We start from the raw sequence: 16,030 nt of genomic DNA, 5'->3' as shown, positions 1-16,030 counted from the left end.
ATTGATAGGGGTTCTCTCTTCGCTTCCAGACCTCTGCTCCTGTGGCCTCTAGAACTGAAGTCTGCCCCCAAAATAAAGGTTTGCATTTGCATTATTATTTAGAAGAACCCTATGGCTTCCTTAATCCCATCAAAACTGGCAAGCATGGCCATAAACCACAGAAACCAAAGACCCTGCGATGGACCCAGGCTGGGAAGACATTCCACATCCCAGAAGGGATGAGACGGGAACTTGCTGAGCTGAGTCTGAGACTCATGCTCCCCCCCCGGTCAAGTGAGATGAATTTGCGCCCCAGATGATGTAGGAGGGTCCCAATGGGGGGGTTGGTGAGAACACCCTGGTGGCGGTGCCCTGCCCCCCCCCCCATTTCCCAGGCTAAGCCCAAGGCTGCAGGACCACACCCTGCCACTAACCAGAACCACTTTGGGAGTGAAGAGGTTCATTTGCCAAAAATAGCCAGCGCCTGCATATTTCTGTTTTAAGGCAATGTTACCCTTCCATCTATCAGATGGAACAGCCCTGGGTCATTCAGAGGAAAAATTAAATTAAGTGCTCTCTTTGGAAACAGCCAACGCCCACTCTCCCTCCCCCACCCCCCACCCCACTCTAAAACAAACCAGCTTTTTTTTTTTTTATTCCAAGATGACTGGGTTTGGAGTCCTTTTTCTCCCTTCCCATGTGCAGACAGATGTGGAGTTCGAAAACTGCCCACAGTGATGTGGCGACCTCCTCCCCTCGGCCCCAGGGCGCTCTGCCTGCCCACCTCCCAGGGACACACTGCCTCTCTCCCTGCCTTCAGAACCGTGGATGGTGAGGGCACCAAAGGACTTTGGAATAAAATTCCTGAACCTGGAATGTGAATTCCTGAGACATGAAATGTAGAGTGTGGCTCTCTCTACCTCATGCAGAAACAGCTTTGGGAGGGACCTCACTTTGGAACTGGGTACAAAGATCTCTGCACCCCAAGTACCCAGGGCTCTCTTCGGTCAAGACCCCACCACATGTTCCACCCTGTCCCCCAGACCCGTGCAACAAGCACGGCGGTGGGGGTAGGGCAGCTCTGCATCTGGCCAGGGCAGGGTTAATGCATCACCACCCCCAGCCCCGACCCACAGCAGGAACAACACCACCCATCAGCTCAGTACCCATAATAATGCTACTGATAAGCTGCTTCCACAACACTAGCCAAATCTAGCTGATGCACAGTGGAGTTAGTGCTGGGTGCCCAGAGTGTCACAGATGGCACACTGGGCTGTCCCCATGCAGTGGTTGTGCACACAGGGTGCCCATCTACTCTGAAGTCACCCCAAAACAGAAAACAGCAGCCAGGGGCCTTTGGGGTCTCTCTGTGCTGCACCCCATGTCATGGGAGGGCCGGAGTGGAAGCAGTATGGCCACAACTAAGGCACTCTGGGCCCGGGAAGCCCACCTATGGCCCTCTGAGACCCCAAGGGCAGCTCCTCATCAAAACAAGGAGAGGTCTCTGCAAGATACCCCAAGCCGCCCCCACTGCTTCCCCACGTGTGCACACACACGCGGGCACACACACATACATACATACACACTGTCCTGGGGCCCTGTGATTACAGGCCTGGCTTTCCAGGAGAAGGGGAGGAAGACCCTGGGCCACAGGGATGGGGAGTGGTCATTCGAGGGCCCGGCGAAGGAACTCACTGGGACACGGCCAGACTGTCCCAGCCCGGGCCTCAAACCTCAACCCAGTGCAAGTCACAGCTCTGTGGTCCTCGTCTCCTCCCAGGAGCAGGCTGGCGACAGGGCACTGCAGGCTGCTGTGGCCTGGGCCCCGCAGGAGGGGGCCAGGAGAAGCTGGAGACTTGATGAGTCTGTGCTGGGGACACAGAGGGTCTGAGAGCGTTTCCCACAGTCCTCGGCGCTCCCGGGGCGGCGGGAAGCAACAGCATGTTCTCCAGCAGCGCTTCCCACAATGTCGGCCACACTCCTGCCAACTTCCAAGTCCCAGTGCTCTGATCTGTCAGTACAGGACGGACTCCACAGAGTCCCCACACTGCCCAACACCACACAGACCCTCTGACAAGCTGGCCTGCCGGCCTCGCCCACAGAAGTGCCTGGGGGGCAGCCGCGGGGGCTGGATGGACCCACTGCACTTCCTGACACCTGTGCAGATGACCATGGTCCCCAGCCTCTGTTTGCCACACAACACAGGGTCCCCACGCACCTTCTGTGGGGACACAGAGGTCGGGGTCCTGGGCAGGCGGGGCCCAGCCGCTGTCTCCTGCCAGGTCAGATGGTGCAATGCTGTGCCCACTCAGGCTCTGATTCTGGTTCTCCCAGGTGCCCCAGGCAAGGGCTCCTGGAGGTGGGGCCGGTGGGCGAGGCTCCCTCCATGGCTCCTCCTGGTGGAGTGCTCCTCTGGCCTGTCCTGGCTTAAGGCATCCCCCTGAGGCGGTGCATCCCTCACCGACCACGCCTGAGGGGTGAGGCAGAGCAGGGGCAGGGGCCTGGTCGCTTGGGAATCTGTGGGAGAAGTACAAACGTCCATGAGGGCATGTGCCCGGGGCCCTGGCGGACTCCGCCTGCACTGGTCAGCCCGCGCTGTCCCCAGCGTGTTCCCGAACCTAACAGAAAACTCCAGAGTGCAAATCTATGTACAGAGTAAGGCGCCAGGAAGGGGTGTCCTCACTGACCTCACAGAACGCGTCCATCCCTGAGAAAGGGGGTTCAACACCACTGAATCTCAACTTCATGGGTACGTCTGTTGTGCAATTTGTGAATGGTATTTTTGGAAATTTTTCGTTGTGGCTTTTTTTTTTCCTTAAAAAAAAAAAAAACTGACTGACACCTGAGGTGAAGAAAAGTGTTTTCCCGTGGACTTTTCCTAAGTTCGCGGCTTCGTTCTCATTACAAAAGGACAGGACGGGGCCGGCGTGCTCACGGCGAGCTGGCCGGGCTGATGGTGGGGCTGCTGGCGTCTGAGCGGCTGTAGTCGCTCAGCGAGCCGGTCCGTGAGCCCCCGCCGCGCCGCTGCAGCATGCCCGGGTGGAAGTTGGCGTGGCGTCGCGCATGCTTCGTCAGGTGGTCGCTGCGCATGAAGCGCTTCTCGCAGATGGGGCAGCTGAACTTCTTGCCGGTGTGCGTGCGATAGTGCCGCGCCAGCTCGTCCGAGCGCGCAAACTTCTTGTTGCAGTCCTGCCAGCTGCAGGCGAAGGGCCGCTCACCTGTGTGAGTTCTCAGGTGCGCCTTGAGGTGCGAGGATTTCCCGTAAACTTTCTCGCAGCCCGCATAGTGGCACTTGTGCTTCCTCTGCGGGGACTCGAGGTCGGCGCGGCTCCGGCCCCGTCGACCCCTTTGTCTGAGGCCGGGCTCGCCGCTCCCCGCAGGTGCCTGCTCCCGCTCGGGCTCGCTCCACGCGGGGCTGGGGGGCGCGGCCGCGGCGCCCTCGCCGCCGGGGGCGGTGGGCGGCAGGCGGCAGGCGGCACGGGGTCCTCGCCTTTCGGGCCGCGGCCCCCTCTCTGCGCTCCGCCGCGGCGGGTGCCCGCGCCTGTTGGTTGAGGTCCGCTAGGATCCGCGCCACCACGAACAGCGAGGCGCTGTCCTTGCCGTGGCTGCGCTCGTCGGCGCGGGGCATCGCGGGGGCGGCGGCGGCGGCGGCCGCACCCTCGGGCCAGGGCTCCGGCGCCTCCCGCGGCCCGTGCACGACCACGCGGCTGGACATGGACACGAGGCACTCGGCGGCAAAGTGGTCCACATAGGCGGCGGCTGCCATGCTGCGGGCTCCAGTGCGGGTCGCTGCGAGTCGCCAGCCGCGCATCCGCACCCACGGCCTCCGGAGAGCGGGCGGGGGGCGGGGGCGCGGCGCGCCCTCTCCTCGGCTGGGCTGGGCTAGGCTGGGCGCGCAGCCGCCTCTGTCCGCCGTCACCCGCGCGGCTCTGCGTCCGCCCGGCCGGCCACCGAGGCGTGAGCGCATGGGGGCGCGGGCCAGGGGGCTCCGCGCGGCCTCGGGGGCGGGCTGTCCTAAGGATGCCAAGCGGCGACGTCAGGGACGCCCGCGTCAAGCCGCGGCCGCAGTCTCGCCGCGCATTGTGGCAGGCGGGACAGCCGCCGTGCGCGCCACAGCTCAGTGTGGGCGTCCCGGCTGGACATTTGATTTGTTTCCATATCTTAGCTATTGTGAACTGAGCTGCAATGAACATGGGGGTACAGATAACTCTTTCATATTCTGGTTTCTTTTTGTTGGGTAAATTCCCAGAAGTGGGATGTCTGAGTCATATAGTAGGTCTATATTCAGATTTCTGAGATATCTCCATACTGTCTTCCATAATGGATTTACCAATTTACATTCTCACCAACAGTGGACCAAGGTACCTTTTTCTCCATATCCTCACCAGCATTTGTCATTTGTTGATTTCTGTATGACAGCCATTCTAACTGGTGTGATGTGAAACCTCTTTGTGGTTTTGATTTGCATTTCCCTAATGGCTAATAATCCTGAACATATTTTCAAGTGTCTGTTGGCCATTTGAATTTTCTCTCTTGAAAAATGCTTGCTTAAGTCTTTTGCCTATTTCTTAACTGGATTCTTTTTGTTGTTGTTGTTGAATTTCTTACACTCTTTACAGAGCATAGGTATTAACACTTTCCCTTATCAGTTGCATAGTTATCAAATATTTTCTCCAATTCTGTCAGTTGCCTCTTCACATTGCTGAGTGTTACTTTTGCAATGTGAAGCTTCTCAGCTTGAAGTAACCCCATTTTCAATTTTGCTTTTGTTTGCCTGTACTTCCGGGGTCTTTTCCAAAATGTCTTTGCCTATGTTAATGTCTTGCAAAGTTTATCCAAATTTTTTCTATAATAATCTGATGGTATTGGGTCATAGATTTATGTCTTTGATCCATTTTGAGAGGATTTTTGTGTAAGGTGTAAGGTAGGGTCCTAGTTTCATTCTTATGCATGTGGAGATCTAGTTTTATTAGCACCATTTGATGAAGACTGTCCTTGTTTCAGGGATTGATTTTAGCTCCTTTGTCAAAAATAAGTAGGTTGTAGATGCATAGATTAATCTGGAGTTTCTATCTTGTTCCACTGGCCTACACACACACACACACACACACACACACACACACACACATATATATATATATATATATATATATTTGCCAGTACCAGGTTGTTTTGATTATAACCATCCTGTAGTATGTCTTGAAATCTGATTTCATGATGCCTCCAGCTTTGGTTTTATTTATAAGATTGATTTAGCTATTCAGGGTCTGTAGTGTTCCATATGACTTTAGCATTGTTTTTTCTAGATCAGAGAAGAATGTCCTTGGTATTTTGATTGGGATCACACTGAATCTGTAAATTGCTTTTGGTAGAATGGACATTCTGATGATATTGATTCTTCCAATCCATGAACATGGAAGATATTTCCATATTTTGTGTCTTCTATTTTTCTATGTTTTTAATTTTTTCATGATAGAATTGCTAAGCTCCTTGGTTAAATTTAATCCAAGGCATTTAAATATTTTTGTAAATACTGTGAATGGGAATGATCTTTTTTTAAAAGATTTATTTATTTATTTGAAAGTCAGAGCTACACCGAGAGAAGGAGAGGCAAAGAGAGAGAGATAAAGGTCCTCCAGAACCTGCAGGAGAGGTGGGCAGAGCATTACACACTCCAATGGCTCCCACAGAAGTTGTGCAAGGGATCAGGTTACCATCATATTTCTATTGGCATCAGCCACAAACTGGATACTCTGCTTGCACTGAGCAGTCAGGAGCTATTCAGGATACTCTCTGAAGACTAACTTACACTCTGGGTTGATCCCCATGAAGTGTTCTACAGAGTCAGACAGTACAGCCCCATCAGAGTACTGTAGGAAGTCTAGCCAGCAGGCAACCCCAGTCAAAACAGCACCAAAGTGCAAATGGTAGGCAGAAGAATCAGCTCAAAGGAGGGTTCTCGGGGCCGGTGCTGTGGGGTAGTGGGTAAAGCTGCTGCCTGTAGTGAGGCATCCCATATGGGTGCTGGTTCGAGTCCCAGTTGCTTTACTTCTGATCCATCTCTCTGGGCCTGGGAAAGCAGTGGAAGAAAGCCTAAGACTGTGGGCCCCTGCACCCACATGGGAGACCCAGAAGAAGTTCCTGGCTCCTGGCTTCGGATTGGCCCAGCTTCAGCTGTTGTGCCCAATTGAGGAGTGAACCAGCAGATGGAAGACCTCTCTCTCTCTGCCTCTCCTCTCTCTGTGTAAATCTTTCAAATAAATAAATAAATCTTAAAAAAGGATGGTTCTCTTGAGTAGAAAAAAACCCTTTCAAAAACTACAATATGATGACTATTAGGTTAAGATAGTCTGGAAAGACATCTTATAATGGATGGACAATTTGACTTTTGTTTTGTGTGAGCTCCTCTTGAGGATACATTATGGAACTTAAACCATGTCATAGCTGTGAAGACCTTACACAAGATAGAATGATCAAATAATTTTTAAGTGTCAAAAGCCATGGGTTGTACAGTCCCTTTCAATGACTCGTTAGCCTTTTAGACCAAGTAAATGATCACTTTATTTCCTAGGGAGTGAAGTCCTATGTTTCAGTTTCTCCCAGGCATTATACCTAAAGTTTTAAATCCTTCTCTTTAATGAAAATCAATATTTCAATGACTTGTTCTCTGCATTTAAACCTTCCAGATAAATTTTCACTATTAATGCTTGAAAATTATCATAATTTTTTGGTAGTTCACTAGGAAAGATAAAAATAGTAGTACTGGAAATTTTTAATATTTAGAATAGTAGTACTGGAAATTTTATGACAAGACTTTTATCTAGCACTTGAATATCTATAAATGTACATAAAGACAAACTAGTAAGCATGACCTAGGGAAATGGCCAGATTTTGTATGCTGTTTTTTTGGCCTTTAAAGTAGCAAGTGACCAGAATCTTCCATGTCAGCAGGCTTTAAAAAAAGGCTCTTGAGAAGACACGAGGCACCAGCCAGCTTTCTGTACATTTCTTAGTTTGTAGTTTTCTAAGACTGAGTAAACAATTTAATTTTAGAAAGTAGAGGTCTGGTTTGTAACTCTCCTTGGACTTAATTATGTAAAAGTCTTTCCCAAAAACTACTATCTATTTCATTAACTTTGTTAGTCATGTTTTATTGGGTAAATTAAGAACCAGTGTAAGTTTGCACAGATTGCTGCAAAGTTGTACAGATTTCTATATTTTGGATTTTAGATGAGGAATTTTTCTTCTCTATAGTAAATAGTTTCTTATCTTGGCATTGAAAACAAATGCTTTAGAAAGTGTCAGGAAATACATGACTCTATATGTGTTTTGAGTATTTCATTTTCTTTTTTTAAGGATTTATTTTTTATTTCTTTGAAAGACAGAGTTAGAGAGAGAGGTAGAGACAGAGAGAGAGCGAGGTCTTCCATCCACTGGTTCACTCCCCACATGGACGCAATGGCCGGAGCTGTTGCACCAATCCAAGCCAGGAGCCAGGAACTTCTTCCTAGTCTCCCACTTGGGTGCAGGGGCCCAAGGACTTGTGCCATCTTCTACTGCTATCCCAGGCCATAGCAGAGAGCTGGATCAGAAGTGGAGCAGCCAGGGCTTGAACCAGCACCCATATGGGATGCTGGCACTTCAGGCCAGGGTGTTAACCCACAGCACCACAGCGCCATCCCTGCTTGTAAAACAGGAGCACTGTCACAGCTCAGTCAACAGGAAGGCATAATTCTGCAGCTTTGCCTGAACTCCATCTTTACTGTAGATCTGCTCATGGGTTTTATTTTGGGGGGTTATTTTTTCAGCTCACTGTGAGGGAACATAATGATATTGCCTTGTTTTGTAACAGGACAATAAAGGAGTCCCAGGATTTCTTTGGACCTGCGAAACTTTGGGTCCTTTCTATGCAATATGAGGGCTTCTTTGCCAGAACCATTACAAAATGTAACTCTGCTGTACTAAAGATTATCTTTAAGGTGAAAGGAGCAAAGTTAACATGCTCGCGGATGGGTGCCATACTCCTCCCTCTTTTTTTTTAAGTGTAGTATTAAGGTCCTGCATGGGAAGTTAATACACAGTGACTCCTATTGTTAATTTAACAACTAACACTCTTATGTGTGATATCTGTGATCACCTGAAGCTCTTGACATGAGCTGCCTAGGTTGTGGAAGCCTTCTGAATCCACAGACTCTGTCAGTATTCAGACAAGGCCATAAACAAAGTGAAAGTCCTCTCCTCCCTTTGGAGAAAAGTACACCCTTCTTTGATGACCATTTTTTCCACTGGGATTTCACCTAGAGAAGTTCTCCATGCAGGGACACATTTTCCCTCAAGTGTCCTGGATTTTCACACCTGAAATACTCTTGTGAGCCTTTCCCCAGACTAGAATGCCTTTAAGGCTAATTCTGAGGTCACTGAGTGCTACTTAAAGTGATTGCCACTCTATGAGTCTGCTGCAAGAACTGCTTTCCATGTCAGAGCATTCACTCCTCTATAATTTTATTAATTTTGTTGATATGATCACTGTAACAATTAGCCCTATCTGTATAATGGCTTTAAAAAATCCTATCTAATATGGTCATTTCAAAACAATCTAATTTGCATAATCACATTAAAGCTTAACACACCACTTTCACCATCTAGCCCAAAGGGATTTGAGATCCCATGGTGAAAGAATTTAGTAGTAAAGTTACAATTTAAGCTCTCATTTTGGTCATGCTATTATGTAAAAATGTTAGCCACTCCTTTCATAATATCTGAAAATCAGTCTGTGCATCTTGCAGAATCCCTAAGCACAGAGTATGTTTCCCAACTTAAAGAATAGAGAAATGAGGGAACAGCAGTTTCAACCATTAAATAACAACTTATGAAAATATTTACTAGAAGGTCCAATGTATTTTATAAATTTTAAGAATGCATGTCTTTGGAAATCTCTCTTAAATATCTAACACAGTGTAGCTTGCTTAACCAGCAAACTTAAGCACACACATATGAAGCATTTTTAGTTTCATCTTACCAATAGATTTTAAACATCTGACAAAGATATTTAGGTCACATGAATTAAAAATATCTTTGATCAATTTGATCAGTTTAAATTTATGAGCAATTTTTAATTTATAAGCCAATTAAGATGGAGCTTTTAATAAATTTTCCTATTCAGATGTACAATATGTACACATGCATAACAAAACATATAAGATAAAACAATGAAGCAGCTTTGGTAATAGTTTCCCAAAAACTTCAGCTGTGTTTTATTACCAAAAACCAATGAGAATTACTTTCCCTTCTTAGTAATCTAAATAAATCAAACTTCTTGAAATTGGAACCTAGTACATTATTGGCTTTATCTGCTCATAGGACTGACCCAGAATATTGAACACAATAACAGTCAGGAAAAAGAGGTCCTTCAAAACCTAAAATGACACATTTAAACACAGAAACAATAATGTTTTGTGTTTTATGAGCAGCAAGTCTGGTATACAAAACTGTGGATGACAAGAATTCAAATAGCCATGTTTAAAACTATAAACTCATTAACCAAAAAGAGGTACTCGCTTACTCCATATAGTATTTTTCAAAGCATCTGTAGGATCTTGTAAGAGAAATAACCCTTTCATTCCTCTGGGCCTTTCTCATTAAGATAATCATCACATCTAGTAATACAAGATCATTAGAATTTTTAACCTTTAGACATTTGTATCAGTAGTACTTTATATTATCAAAATTTAAAATTTATCATCACTTCACATCTTGACAGTACTTCTAATATAATTCAAATAGCCTGATTAGTTGGTATCTCTACAAGATGACAGACATGTGTCTTTGTCATTTCCATGGGCCCATGTGGAAATTTCAAAGCCCAATTTTTTTTGGAATTTTGATTTTTTTGAATTCCTGTAAAGGATGCCAAGAAGGCTCAAAATCTAAAATATCAGGTTGAAATAGGATCCTTTTACATCATGACATCATATACACCAAATCTGATTATGGTTATAAAGTGATTACTCACATGTTTTAGAATAAGCATATATTTAAACAAATCATAACTCCAGTAAGAACTCAACTATTTTAGCTATTAAGAGAACATAATAGATTACTTTAACATAATACAAAATCTGTATTTTTTAGTTGAGCCAAGAATTATAAATAAAACCTTAAATTTAAGAGCTGGTGTACTGAATCAAATCCCATAATTTGGAAGTTTTAACACAATCAGAACTAGGGAAGACAGAATAGCTTACTGGCAGAGTCATTAATTAAACAAAGCTATCAAAAGAAGTTGCTGTGGGGCCGGCGCCGCTGCTCACTAGGCTAATCCTCCGCCTAGTGGCGCCGGCACACCGGGTTCTAGTCCCGGTTGGGGTGCCGGATTCTGTCCGGGTTGCCCCTCTTCCAGGCCAGCTCTCTGCTGTGGCCAGGGAGTGCAGTGGAGGATGGCCCAGGTGCTTGGGCCCTACACCCCATGGGAGACCAGGAAAAGCACCTGGCTCCTGGCTCCTGCCATCGGATCAGCGTGGTGCGCCGGCCGCAGCGCGCCGGCCGCGGCGGCCATGGGAGGGTGAACCAACGGCAAAGGAAGACCTTTCTCTCTGTCTCTCTCTCTCACTGTCCACTCTGCCTGTCAAAAAAAAAAAAAAGAAGTTGCTGTGGGATTTTGCATAGATTTTTGACACTAGTTTGGATATTTATTAATATATGTATTGTAAAAAACCTTGTTGTTTTAATATATTTTAGTTCTATGTCAAATAGAACTAAAACTAGACTAGACTAATAGCTTTTTTTCATCTACCAATTTCCTTGATTTACATTTTGAAATATTCCTTTAGAAATCTCCAAATTTAAGACTTTTTTAAAAATAAGGTAACATCAGATTTTGAGCTTAGTTAATTCAAAGCAGTATGGAACTATTTTACATTTAGCACTTAACCTAAATGACTTAAGATTCTGATATTATATCGGTATCTGAACTTACTCAAAACTAAAATTCCATTTTTCTATAATTAGCATTGATTACTCTGCTGTTTTCATTGAACACTGATTGATTGCATGTTGCTATAGCATTGGAAACCTGTTAAAATATAGATTGCAAAGTAAATTCAGTGAGTTACAAAGCAATTTTTTGACAGACATAGCTAGACAGTGAGAGAGAGACAGAGAGACAGGTCTTCCTTTCCGTTGGTTCAGCACCCAGATGGCCACTATGGCCAGTGTGCTGTGCCAATCTGAAGCCAGGAGCCAGGTGTTGCCTCCTGGTCTCCCATGTGAGTGCAGGGCCCAATCACTTGGGCCATCCTCCACTGCCTTCCTGGGCCACAGCAGAGAGCTGGACTGGAAGAGGAGCAACTGGGACAGAATACAGCACCCCAACTGGGACTAGAACCTGGGGTGCCAGTGCCGCAGGCAAAAGATTAGCCAAGTGAGCCACAGCACAGGTCCAAGGCAATATTTTTGAAGGCAGCAATTCACCTGGATTCAAAGAGAGAAATTTCTTCTTGGTATTCAGTTACAAGGTAGGGACAACCTGTGATGGTAATTATAGGGTTAATTGAAAGATCTTTCTCACCTGTGTCAGCAGCAGGTTGGCAAAGGAGCTGCAGAGCCATGGGAGCCCAGGTTGGGCTTGCTGGAGTGGGTACTGCCCTCATCCCTCATGGTGTCCTGGGGCTGGGGCACATGTCTGAGCTGCCAGAATGCAGGTTGCTATGGCACCTGTGGATGCCACCGTGGCCATGAGTGAGGTTCCCTCCCCCTGTAGAATTTGCCCACTGGTGGGAAGCCAATACCAGTCTGGGACAGATCTGCAAGAGCACACTGTACATCGCAAGCACACCCAATCTCCATTTTCCCCCTCCCCCACCTGCGGTCTGGGCAGGGGGTGTGGAGCAGGATGAGCGTAGGAGGAGAAGCAGAGCTTAAAGATGTGGGTGGCTATTTTTCACCATGTTGCTGAGTTGCTTTCCCACATGAGAAGCTTGTGGCAGTGGCAGACAGAAGTCTTTGGGGCCAGTCATGGGAGTAGCCTCTATGACCAGATGCAATTTCCTCTCTCCTGACAGAGAGGCCCAGAAGCCTGTGAGGCAGATCTCTATAATGAGACATATAGGAGTTTTCTCTTCATCTAGTGGAGGTGGTAATGGGCACCCAGCCAATGGGATATGCCTCTCCACCTGGGAGGAGATGTCTTTGCTCTTCATCTACCTTATGCATTGAGGTCCATGTTTGATTGCCAGATGCTGCTTCATCTTGCTAAGCCACATTCGAGGATGAGCAGGGTGGTGGTACCTTTTTCCTCCACAAAGACATGGGGGACAGACTTCTGTGAACATGTCTGTGTTTATTCACAGGCACGTACATTATAAAGGGCAGGTGAAAGGGGTGTAACCAACTCTGAGGAACACTAACCATTGGACAGAATGGACACTGGCACCAATATACCTATTGAATCAGATTGAAGGTCAATTGGCTTCCCAGGTGGGCGTAATGCGCCTGGCCACACCCAGTAGTTTACCTGACTGGCAGAAGGTGGGGGGGGGGGAATGTACCTGGGCTCAGCTAACTGCTGAGATTGCCCACAGTCCACATAACCTTGTCATATGGCAGCTTCTTCTAACTGTAAAGCAAGGCAGAAAGAGGTATGTGCCATCCACCTCCTGTGGAGGATCACAGAATCAGCAGCATTGCTCCCATCAGGCCCCATGATTCAGCCAGGAAACTGAGGAGGAAAGGAACAAGGTGGCCCTTAAGGATCATCCAGTATGGGCAGGGAACACAGAGAGCACAAGGCTGGGCAAAGTTCCTTGGTGTCCATGGGAGATACTGGCTTTGATTTCAGGCTGTCCTTCCCAGGCAGAATACATTATTGTTGTTAGGAACTGAGAGAGGCTTCTCATGAGAACAGATGGACTGCCCATGGTTGGGTGAGCTGCTTACCCACAGTAACCATCCACAGGAACTGACTGATGTTCAGTTATGACCTGAGAATTGGTTATTGTTGGGATCGTGCAGCTTGGTGCCATCAAGAGTGGCATTGTCACAACCCTAAGAAGGTGTCCACTTGTCCATCTGTCTCTCCTATTCACTGACTGCATGCAACACCTGATTCCCCCATCTAACACCTGTCAGGCCCAGAGGATGTGATGGTCACCCTAGTCACACTGGCCCCTCCTTTTCCTGTGTGCAGTCAGCCTATAAATCCTGAGCCCAAGCCCACTTCCTTGTTCATAACACTTGCTTCATCCTTGTTTCACGTAGTTTTGGTAAGATACATTCAGAAAATTCCCCAAACCACTGCCATATCTGGTGCTCTATGGCCACCTTCCCAGTCCCTGCCTTTCCCTCCTGTCTAGGTAGAACTGTGAGAACAAACTAAAGACCTTGTTACTGCACACCAGGGTCTAATTCTCCAGTACTGATCTAGGGCTGGTCACAGTTGGTTGCAAACCTGCTGTGCCATGGTTCAGAATGAATGAGTCACTTGGTAGTTTCTTAGGTCCTGAGCTCACATCCCTGGCAGATACTTAAGATATTTTTCAAGAGGTCTTTAACTTAGTCCTGAAAATTAGTGACCTGCTGGGCACTTGTGATGCTAAGCCTGTGGTCACTGTGGAATGCTGCTGACCAAAGCATACAACACCAGGAAAGTTGCAGGGGCCTCAGACTGCACCCTCCCCAAATGCAGAAGCAAAGGCTTCAGTTCTGAGTGTACAAGTGCCTGCCCCATATCTACTGCTGTCCCTGTCAGCACTGAGCTGATTTTTGGGTCATGTGATTCTGGCTGATACTGACCAGGGTCAATATTGTAATTGCATTTGGGGAGAAGTGCTTTCTCAAGGAAGATGTCTCTGAAAATGGCCCAATCCATGAGATGAGATGTGGGATGTGTCACTACGGTATCCACAGTTTGGATCGTGTTCTCTTCCTTAGGCTTTACTTGCAGCTGGTCTTGGTAAGTCTATAACCAAGAGGGAATCTGGATAATTACTGAGGGACATGTAAGAGTAGGGTGTCTTGTAGACTGTATTTATATACATTCTACATGATTTCTAATAAATATTACAGTGTGAGAGATTAAATGTACACTGTTATGTTAATTGCTATGATTTACAAAAATTCATAAACAAAATCTCTGCCATCATTCTCTCACATGAAAACTGCTAACAAAACACAGCTATATCTTTTTTGCACAGACAAAAATTTTAAGTGTTTAAAACTATCACACTTTTTGAGTTATTTATTTTATTGAACTTTTCAACTGCAGTAGAAAGGTAGAAAATACACTATTTCTTTCGATTGTCACATCATATATAATATACTAGGTTGTTTATTAGTCAAAGTTTCTTGTACATATTATTATTCTGTACTTTGTTTTACTAAACAAATATATACATCTAAATATTTCTCACAATTTTAAACAACAATGAAGACAAAAATTCTTGGGAAAAATAATCCTTTAGATATTTATTCTACAAAAGTATTTAAATCACAGCAAAGACATATTAGTGAAAAGATCACCACCTCACTGTTTTTAATATAAAAGAATGATAGATCTTGTTCTATGAAAGTGCTTAAGAATAGTGTACAATTGGTGGGAGAATGAACACAGTATATCTATAGTACATGTATAGATATCATTTTATAACTCGATTATATTTAAACTCACTAAATACCACTATTTACTAACATTTGAGGTACTTAACCTTTTAATTGATTTTTAGAAATCTATTTCTTGAGTAGGAAAGAGAAACACAGAAAAAGAGAGAAAGTTTCCATGTTTTGGTTCATTCCATTGGCCAGTCACAATGAATGAATGAACAGCAGTCATTATGTCTGAAACAGCATTGCTATGTTAAAAAATGTCTACCAGGGTGCTGATTTTTTGTTTTTATACCATTGATAGACAGAGCAACTTTTTCATAATCTTACTCAGGAAAATTAGTTTATCCATTAGAAAATAATGACAAAACAATATTAGAAACATTAAGTAAAACGTGTGAGGGTGGCATAGCATAATGATATATTTGGCCCAAGCAAAATGCAAAATATTATTCAATAAATAATAGTTTGTTTAGTCAAGATTATCCAATTTATCATGAAATATTTGTGCATCCAACCTTATTAATGAATCATAGCTACACTCTTGTGTATGACATAACAAATCTAGCAAGCACAGATTAGTATTCTTAACATTGTTATGTATGGAGTTACTAAGTCTTCAGAAACTCAGAAGTACTATTTATGCTTTATATTAAAGTCAGGCCAGCATATCAAAAAGGCATCTAAAAGGCAGTCTATAGGAGTAGAATTGACACTTAGAGATGTGATGATTCTGAACAGCCTGTATCTCACTGTTGAGAAGCAATGTTTTTTGTTTTGTTTTGTTTTGTTTTTCTTCATATTATTTGTTGAACTCTTAGTGTAGGGTTAATCTTATGAGTATAAAGTTGAATGAAAATAGATCTTTGTAAAAAATAAGAATGGGAATCAGAGAGGGAATAGGAAGAAGTGTGGCAATATGGACAGGGATGAAGATAATGTGTGAAGAATCACTATGTTGCTAAGTTTGTGTATATGAAATGCATGAAATTTGTATTCCTTAAATAAATTAAAAATAAAAAATGGAAAAAAAGATATGTAAAGAATTTAAGAAAAAAATGACAAATACCACTTTAGTAATATTAGGAATGTGTGTCCTGCTGAAATTACCATAAAAAGAATGAAAATGCAATCCTGAAAGACAAGATACTTATGTTTACTAATGAGATTAATACCCATAATATATAAAGAACTGCTAATGCTGTAAGAAAAAGAAAAAAGATAACCATAGAAGAATAGACAAAAGACATGAATATACACTTTATAGACTAAGAAACTAGAACAATCACCAACCATAGAAAAACATTCAGAGAACCTGCGTTGTGGTGTGGGTAATGATGCCACCTGGAAATCCAGCATTCCATATGGATGCCAGTTTATGTCCCAGCTGCTCTACTTCTGATCAAGCTTTCTGATGATGGCCTGGAAAAAGTAGTGGAAGGTGGCCCAGGTATTT

The 16,030-nt window shown here is 45.1% G+C and overlaps 1 pseudogene; it reads right to left on the bottom strand.

Moving 5' to 3' along the window:
- Positions 1-2,187: 2,187 nt before the first annotated feature.
- On the bottom strand, positions 2,188-4,115 carry LOC138846864 (Krueppel-like factor 13 pseudogene; annotated as a pseudogene).
- Positions 4,116-16,030: the final 11,915 nt, after the last annotated feature.

Source organism: Oryctolagus cuniculus, chromosome 19 (genome assembly GCF_964237555.1).
Source record: "Oryctolagus cuniculus chromosome 19, mOryCun1.1, whole genome shotgun sequence".
NCBI classification, from domain to species: domain Eukaryota; kingdom Metazoa; phylum Chordata; class Mammalia; order Lagomorpha; family Leporidae; genus Oryctolagus; species Oryctolagus cuniculus.
The sequence above is the reverse complement of the archived record's forward strand: the minus strand, read 5'-3'. Positions and strand labels throughout refer to the sequence as shown.